We start from the raw sequence: 9,292 nt of genomic DNA on the forward strand, positions 1-9,292 counted from the left end.
TTATCAGTCTATCTATCTATCTATCTATCTATCTATCTATCTATCTATCTGTGTACCTACCTACCTACCTATCTATTTATTTATTTATTTATTCATTTTGTTATCATTAATCTACAATTACATGAAGAATATTATGTTTACTAGACTCCCCCCTTCACCAAGTACCCCCCCTAAACCCCATTACAGTCACTGACCATCTGTGTAGAAAGATGCTGTAGAATCACTACGTCTTCTATGTGTTGCACATCCCTCCCTATGCCCTCCCCACACTATACATGCTAATCGTAAGGCCCCCTTTCTTCCCCCCACCCCCCTTATCCCTCCCTTCACACCCATCCTCCCCAGTCCCTTTCCCTTTGGTAACTATTAGTCCATTCTTGGGTTCTGTGATTCTGCTGCTGTTTTGTTCCTTCAGTTTTTCTTTGTTCTTACACTCCACGTATGAGTGAAATCATTTGGTACTTGTCTTTCTCCACCTGGCTTATTTCACTGAGCATAATACCCTGTAGCTCCATCCATGGTGTTGCAAATGGTAGGATTTGTTTTCTTCTTATGTCTGAATAATGTTCCATTGTGTATATATCACATCTTCTTTATCCATTCATCTACTGATTGACACTTAGGTTGCTTCCATTTCTTGGCTATTGTAAACAGTGCTGCGATAAACATAGGGGTGCATCTGTCTTTTTCAAACTGGGCTGCTGCATTCTTAGGGTAAATTCCTAGAAGTGGAATTGCTGGGTCAAATGGTATGTCTATTTTGAGCATTTTGAGGAACTTCCATACTGCTTTCCACAATGGTTGAACTAATTTACATTCCCACCAGCAGTGTAGGAGGGTTCCCCTTTCTCCACAATCTTGCCAACATTTGTTGTTTGTCTTTTGAATGGTAGCCATCCTTATTTGTGTGAGGTGATATCTCATTGTGGTTTTAATTTGTATTTCTCTGATAACTAGTGATGTGGAGCATCTTTTCATGTGTCTCTTGGCCATCAGAATTTCTTATTTGGAGAACTGTCTGTTCAGCTCCTCTGACCATTTTTTAATTGGATTATTTGATTTTTGTTTGTTGAGGTGCATGAGCTCTTTATATATTTTGGATGTCAACCCTTTAACAAATCTGTCATTTATGAATATATTCTTTCATACTGTAGGGTACCTTTTTGTTCTATTGATGGTGTCCTTTGCTGTACAAAAGCTTTTGTCCCACTTGTTCATTTTTGCTTTTGTTTCCCTTGCCCGGGGATATATGTTCATGAAGAAGTCGCTCATGTTTATGTCTGTCTGAGAGATTTTTGCCTATGATTTTTTCTAAGAGTTTTATGGTTTCATGACTTACATTCAGGTCTTTGATCCATTTGGAGTTTACTTTTGTATATGGGGTTAGACAGTGATCCAGTTTCATTCTCTTACATGTAGCTGTCCAGTTTTGCCAGCACCATCTGTTGAAGAGACTGCCATTTCCTCATTGTATGTCCATGGCTCCTTTATCAAATATTAATTGGCCATATATGTTTGGGTTAATGTCTGGAGTCTCTATTCTGTTCCACTGGTCTGTGGCTCTGTTTGTGTGCCAGTACCAAATTGTCTTGATTACTGTGGCTTTGTAGTAGAGCTTGAAGTTGGGGAGTGAGATCCCCCCCACTTTATTCTTCCTTCTCAGGATTGCGTTGGCTATTTGGGGTCTTTGACGGTTCCATATGAATTTTTGAACTATTTGTTCCAGTTCATTGAAGAATGCTGTTGGTAATTTGATAGGGATTGCATCGAATCTGTATATTGCTTTGGTCAGGATGGCCATTTTGACGATATTAATTCTTCCTAGCCAGGAGCATGGCATGAGTTTCCATTTGTTAGTGACCTCTTTAATTTCTCTTAAGAGTGTCTTGTAGTTTTCAGGGTATAGGTCTTTACTTCCTTGGTTAGGTTTATTCCTAGGTATTTTATTCTTTTTGATGCTATTGTGAATGGAATTGTTTTCCTGATTTCTCTTTCTATTAGTTCATTGTTAGTGTATAGGAAAGCCACAGATTGGTGTCTTAATTTTGTATCCTGCAACTTTGCTGAATTCCTATATTAGTTCTAGTAGTTTTGGAGTGGAGTCTTTAGGGTTTTTTATGTACAATATCATGTCATCTGCAAATAGCGACAGTTTGACTTCTTTACCGATCTGGATTCCTTGTATTTCTTTGTTTTGTCTGATTGCCATGGCTAGGACCTCCAGTACCACGTTGAATAACAGTGGGGAGAGTGGGCATCCCTGTCTTTTTCTCGATCTCAGAGGAAAAGCTTTCAGCCTCTCGCTATTCAGTATGATGTTAACTGTGGGTTTATCATATAAGACCTTTATTATGTTGAAGTACTTGCCCTCTATTTCCATTTTGTTGAGAGTTTTTATCATGAATGGAGGTTGAATTTTGTTGAATGCTTTTTCAGCATCTATGGAGATGATCATGTGGTTTCTGTCCTTCTTTTTGTTGATGTGGTGGATGATGTTGATGGATTTTTGAATGTTGTACCATCCTTGCATCCCTGGGATGAATCCCACTTGGTCATGGTGTATGATCCTCTTGATGTATTTTTGAATTCGGTTTGCTAATATTTTGTTGAGTATTTTTGCATATACATTCATCAGGGATATTAGTCTGTAATTTTTTTTTTTGGTGGGGTCTTTGCCTGGTTTTGGTATTAGGGTGATGTTGGCTTCATAGAATGTGTTTGGGAGTATTCCCTCCTCTTCTATGTTTTGGAAAACTTTAAGGAGAATGGGTATTGTGTCTTCTCTGTATGTTTGATAAAATTCTGAGGTAAATCCATCTGGCCCGGGGGTTTTGTTCTTGGGTAGTTTTTTGATTACCGATTCAATTTCGTTGGTAGTAATTGGTCTGTCTAGAATTTCTGTTTCTTTCTGGGAGGGTCTTGGAAGGTTGTATTTTTCTAAGAAGTTGTCCATTTCTCCTAGGTTTCCCAGCTTGTTACCATATAGGTTTCCATAGTATTCTATAATAATTCTTTGTATTTCTGTGGGGTCCGTCATGACTTTTCCTCTCTCATTTCTAATTCTGTTGATGTGTGTTGACTCTCTTTTTCTCTTAGTAAGTCTGGCTGGAGGTTTATCTATTTTGTTTATTTTCTCAAAGAATCAGCTCTTGGTTTCATTGATTTTTTTCTATTGTTTTATTCTTCTCAATTTTATTTATTTCTTCTCTGATCTTTATTATGTCCCTCTGTCTGCTGATCTTAGGCCTCATTTGTTCTTTTTCCAATTTCGATAATTGTGACATTAGACTATTCATTTGGGTTTGTTCTTCCTTCTTTAACTATGCCTGGATTGCTATATACTTTCCTCTTAAGACTGCTTTTGCTGCGTCCCACAGAAGTTGGGGCTTTGTGTTATTGTTGTCATTTGTTTCCATATATTGCTGGATCTCCATTTTGATTTGATCATTGATCCATTGATTATTTAGGAGCGTGTTGTTAAGCCTCCATGTGTTTGTGAGCCTTTTTGCTTCCTTTGTACAGTTTATTTCTACTTTTATGCCTTTGTGGTCTGAAAAGTTGGTTGGTAGGGTTTCAATCTTTTGGAATTTACTGAGGCTCTTTTTGTGTCCTAGTATGTGGTCTATTCTGGAGAATGTTCCATGTGCACTTGAGAAGAATGTGTATCCTGTTGCTTTTGGATGTAGAGTTCTGTAGATGTCTGTTAGGTCCATCTGTTCTAGTGTGTTGTTCAGTGCCTCTGTGTCCTTACTTATTTTCTGTCTGGTGGATCTGTCCTTTGGAGTGAGTGGTGTGTTGAAGTCTCCCAGAATGAATGCATTGCATTCTATTTCCTCCTTTAGTTCTGTTAGTATTTGTTTCAGATATGTTGGTGCTCCTGTATTGGGTGCATATATATTTATAATGATTATATCCTCTTGTTGGACTGAGCCCTTTATCATTATGTAATGTCCTTCTTTATCTATTGTTACTTTCTTTATTTTGAGGTCTATTTTGTCTGATACTAGTATTGCAACACCTGCTTTTTTCTCTCTGTTGTTTGCATGAAATATCTTTCTTCAACCCTTGACTTTTAATCTGTGCATTTCTTTGGGTTTGAGGTGACTTTCTTGTAAGCACCATATAGATGGGTCTTGCTTTTTTATCCATTCTATTACTCTGTGTCTTTTGATTGGTGTGTTCAGTCCATTTACATTTAGGGTGATTATTGAAAGATATGTACTTATTGCCACTGCAGGCTTTAGATTCGTGGTTACCAAGGTTCAAGGTTAGCTTGTTTACTACCTTACTGCCTGACTTACCTCACTTATTGAGCTGTTATAAACTGTCTAATGATTATGTCTTTCCCTTCTTTTTCCTCCTCCTCCATTCTTCATATGTTGGATGTTTTGTTCTGTGCTCTTTTTAGGAGTGCTCCAATCTAGAGCAGTCCCTCTAAGATACCCTGTAGAGGTGGTTTGTGGGAGGCAAATTCCCTCAACTTTTGCTTCTCTGGGAATTGCTTAATCCCTCCTTCATATTTAAATGATAATCGTGCTGGATACAGTATCCTTGGTTCATGGCCCTTCTGTTTCATTGCATTAAATATATCATGCCATTCCCTTCTGGCCTGTAAGGTTTCTGTTGAGAAGTCTGATGATAGCCTGATGGGTTTTCCTTTGTAGGTGACCTTTTTACTCTCTCTGGCTGCCTTTAATACTCTGTCCCTCTCCTTAATCTTTGCCATTTTAATTATTATGTGTCTTGGTGTTGACCTCTTTGGATCCCGTCTCTCGGGAGGTCTGTGTGCCTCCGTAGTCTGAGCAACTATTTCCTCCCCCAATTTGGGGAAATTCTCAGCAATTATTTCTTCAGAGACACTTTCTATCTCTTTTTCTCTCTCTTCTTCCTCTGGTACCCCTATAATGTGGATATTGTTCCTTTTGGATTGGTCACACAGTTCTCTTAATATTGTTTCATTCCTGGAGATCCTATTATCTCTCTCTGCATCAGCTTCTATGCGTTCCTGTTCTCTGTTTTCTATTCCATCAATAGCCTCTTGCATCTTATCCATTCTGCTTATAAATCCTTCCAGAGTTTGTTTCACTTCTGTAATCTCCCTCCATACATCTGTGATCTCCCTCTGGACATCTGTAATCTCCCTCCGGACTTCATCCCTTAGCTCTTGCATATTTCTCTGCAGCTCTGTCAGCATGTTTATGATTTTTATTTTGAATTCTTTTTCAGGGAGACTGGTCAGGTCTGCCTCTGCAGATCCTTTCTCAGGTGTAACTATCTTGGTCTGGACCAGATTTTTTTGCCTTTTCATGGTGATTGCAGTGGCTGTAGGCAGGTTGCGGGTGTGTCAGCTGGGAGAAGAAAGTCCTTTCCCGCTTGCTGGATGCCTTGCCCTTCTCCACTGCCTGTGACGGCTACCTGCACTCCTGGAGCAGCCACCAGGTTAATCTCCTAAGCTGCTGTGGGTGGGCTGTCCGTCAGAGCAGTGCGGAGCCCTGCGGGAAGTGGCAGGCATGCCAGGTATGCTCCTCTGTGCTAGCGGCGACCCTGCTGGGCAGCTGTGTAACAGCAGTGGCCTTTGGGTCTGGCCCGGGTGGCTGTGTGTTGGGCTAGGTTTCCGGTCAGCTCCTGGGAACGCGCCTGCTCCCTCTGGCTCCGCTGCCAGTGCATGCAGGGCTTTTCTGTGCAGGCTTCTACTGGGCTCTGGCTTCACTGCTGCCGGTGCAGGCGAGCCGCTCCCGGGCTGTTCGGTCACACCACTTTGGGCTAGCCCTGCAGCACAAGGGTCTGCTCTTGGTTCCTTCTAGCGCCTCCGCCCCCAGCGCGTGCTCCCACTCTCCTGCTCCTGGGCCCATGTCGGGGTCCGCGCCAGTTGGAGGAATGATTGGCAGGCTGCCTAGTCCTGTGAGGGGCTTCAGAGCTTCACTGCCTCCATTCAGGGCGCCTAAGTTTCCCCGGTGTTCCCAGCTGCCGGGACAACTTCATCCAGCTATGGGGTCCCTGTCGCTTTAAGACTTGCAGAAAGCACTTGCTTTTCTTTTGTCTCGGGGCACCGGTTGCGGGGACCTGCCCACAGGTTTTGCTTTTCTGTTTCTCTAATATCCAGCACCCCGTGCACCTTGTGTCTGCGATCCCGATGCGGATTTCTAGAGCTGGTTGTTTAGCAGTCCTGGGCTTTCACTCCCTCCCTGTTCTGACTCCTTTCTTCCCGCCGGGTTTTGGGGTGGGGTAGCATTTGGGTCCCGTCTGGCCGTGGCTTGTATCTTACCCCCTTCGTGTGATGCTGAGTTCTCGCAGATGTAGATGTATCCTGGCTGTTGTACTGCATCCACTGGTGTCTCTTTTAGGAATAGTTGTATTTATTGTATTTTCATAAATATATATGTTTTTGGGAGGAGATTTCCTCTGAACTACTCACGCCACCATCTTCCTGTGATCCTCAAAAATGTTCCCTTTTTTAGCATAGTGTTTACTTATCCAGTATGCCTTATGCCATTTTTATTTATTAAGCCTTAAAAATATTCCTAACTTCATTTTCCTGAAGACTTCAGAAATGGAGTCAGAACATCATGGTCAAAGAGAATAGGACCTTCAAAAAGAAAACCTGAAGCTGTCATCTGAAAATATTGAACTAAAATTTCAGCTTTAACAAGCAAATAAAGATGTGCCAAGATTAAAGGTAAATTTTTAATGTTCTTTAGTTAGTAAATCTAATGCCTGACAACCTTTATCTCCCACTTGTTGTTATGTTTACCATATTAGCTTATGAAGGAATCGAAACTCATATTCATACAATGCCATGATAGTGTTATACTTTCTCTGTTCATTTAACATAAATTATTTGTTGAGACCTTACTTTGTTGTTAGGCACTCAGCTAGGTGCTGTACAGAATTATTCTTGCACATGTAGAACTTACATTCTAGCAGAGAAGGATGATAATAAACAAGTCAATAATAGTATGCAAACTACAGTTAAATGCCAAGGAGATAAAGCATAGTTGATATGACAGTATGTGTTGTGTTGGGTCGGGGTGTGGGGGGGAAGCCTTCCTTAATAATTAAAAGTGATATTTTAGCAGAGAGCTAGGGGACAGGTAGAAGTGGGTATTAAACATACTGGGAAAAGAGTTTCAGACAACAGAAATAGCAAATTCAAATGCCCTGAGGCAAGGGCATGGTTAGTTTATTCCATTAACAATTGTCACACTTTAAACATTAAAACAAGAAAGTCTTTACATTAAAAAAAAGTTAGGACAGCTGTCTCTTTCTTTTAGAAATTTTTTTTTAATGTTAATGGTAAGTTTATCTTTGGTTTTCCAAATCTTACCCTGTTTGTGGGATTCTTTTATTCGCTTTGGTTGGGTAATTGTTTCAGTTCTGTTTTCTAACTGGGAATAATAGTAATCTGTTTATTCCACAGGAAATAACACAACTAAGTTGTGTTCTGCTTCTTATTCTGATCTTACCCTGTTAGAACTAGTGTTCAGAGTTTTCAGTTGTCTGTGTTTCTCTTTACCAGGATCTATATATGTAATTTATGGGACAGTTAAATAAGAGTTCTGAACTCAAATTTATATTGTATCTTAAAGCAATAATGTAGAAAATATTTTTTGAAATTCATATACATAATACTGTTGTGTTAATACAAGTCAGTTCACAATCCTCCTTGTTGCTGAAGAGATTCACTCACTCAGTTTGGCTATACAGTTGAAGGCACTGATAGCTGAGATGAATTGTGTGCCTTTCCTTTTCAATGGCTATAGTTTTGTTAAATTGTTACTTTAATCTTTTAGAATCAAGTAGGAGATTTGAAAGAATTGTGTGAATTTCTTAAGAAAGAAAAAGCAGAAGTTGAGCGGAAGCTTGGCCATGTTAGAGGGGTGAGTATGTGAGAATATGCCATGTATTTATTTTGATTTTAGAAGAGATAAAGCTGGAAATAAAAAAAGTTTGGCTGTGTCCTAACACTGCTGATATGCCTTTACCTGTGCCTGTAGTTTCTGCTTTGATTCCACTGCATCTACAGTGTACAACACAATTCAGTGTTTCTTTGTGCTTCAAGTTAATGTACTTTATCATCTGCCACACCTTACCTGCATTTTATTTTACTTGGAATCCACATCATCTCTTTTTTCATTGCATATCCCTTCACACCTTGAAAACATTTCACTTTTAGGAAACCTCCTTCTGTTCACTGACATAGTTACTAACTATTCCTTGGTCTAATTCTGACATTTTGTAACTGGTTTTTATAAGATATCCATGGCAACTTCTTAGTGTAATGCTCTGTAAATATGTTGCCCAATTTTCTTTGTATTTTTCTCCCCATGTTATTTTGTAGTAACTTTATGTAATAAATAAATATTGCTTATGAGGACAAGGCCAAAGAGTCAAGCCCCTGCTGATCTCATGTTGGTGAGTGGCACAAATGGAAGCAATCACAATACAAAAACATATTCAAGTAATACTATTACATATATGATGGATTTAGTGAATATAGTGCACATTATTTAAGAAGTATTCAGAACAAGTATCTTGATGATAGCCATCAGTTTTGTTTCATTTCATAAATAAAAATCTATTTGTTAATTTGGCCTTTTCTAAGTTAACTATGCAAATATATATTAAAATTATTTAAAAGTTCAGATTTTAGGATTATTGCACAGTGTGAATACTGACTAGTGTAAAAAACATTATTTTACTCAGCTGTTAAAAACTGTTTTCCCTTTAAATTATATGCAGTTAAACTTAATTGGTGACCAGAGTCTTAGTAACTTTACAATAGTTTTTTTTCAGACATCTCTTCTATATATATTGGTTAGAAACTGATTTCTAATCAATGGCTGAATTCTGCAATTCAAATTTGGTAACTCATGAACTCTTTAAAGACACAATATTTTGTAGCTTTTTTCCATATAAAGAAAACTCCTATGCTGCAAAGGACATTAGCTAAATAGAATATTTAGGTTCTTAGCTTTATTCATTTGGAACAGACATCAAGGCTAGATTATTAGCTGTTACTTAGCTGTTAGCTATGTGACTTGAGGAATATCTACTTCTAGTGAGTCTTGATTTTCTTGTATGTAAAGTAAGAATTATAATTCCCATCACATAGGGTTATTGTAATGAATGTAAGTAATACAAGCTTTGGTTTCAAATATTAGGAATTAACAGCGAGTATAATAATGAGCCTATAATATTGGTACTTTATATTATACTCTCTAAAATATTTGCTCAAATAAAAAGTTAATATATTCTTTTGCAGTCTGGTAGAAGTGGAAAGACAATTCCAGAA

The 9,292-nt window shown here is 38.7% G+C and overlaps 1 protein-coding gene across 1 annotated transcript in view; it reads left to right on the forward strand.

Annotated features, from left to right (window-relative positions):
- LOC118928520 (FYVE, RhoGEF and PH domain-containing protein 5-like) overlaps positions 1 to 9,292 on the forward strand; it is a 368,415-nt gene that overhangs the window by 138,410 nt on the left and 220,713 nt on the right.

This window comes from Manis pentadactyla, chromosome 10, assembly GCF_030020395.1.
Source record: "Manis pentadactyla isolate mManPen7 chromosome 10, mManPen7.hap1, whole genome shotgun sequence".
NCBI lineage: Eukaryota > Metazoa > Chordata > Mammalia > Pholidota > Manidae > Manis > Manis pentadactyla.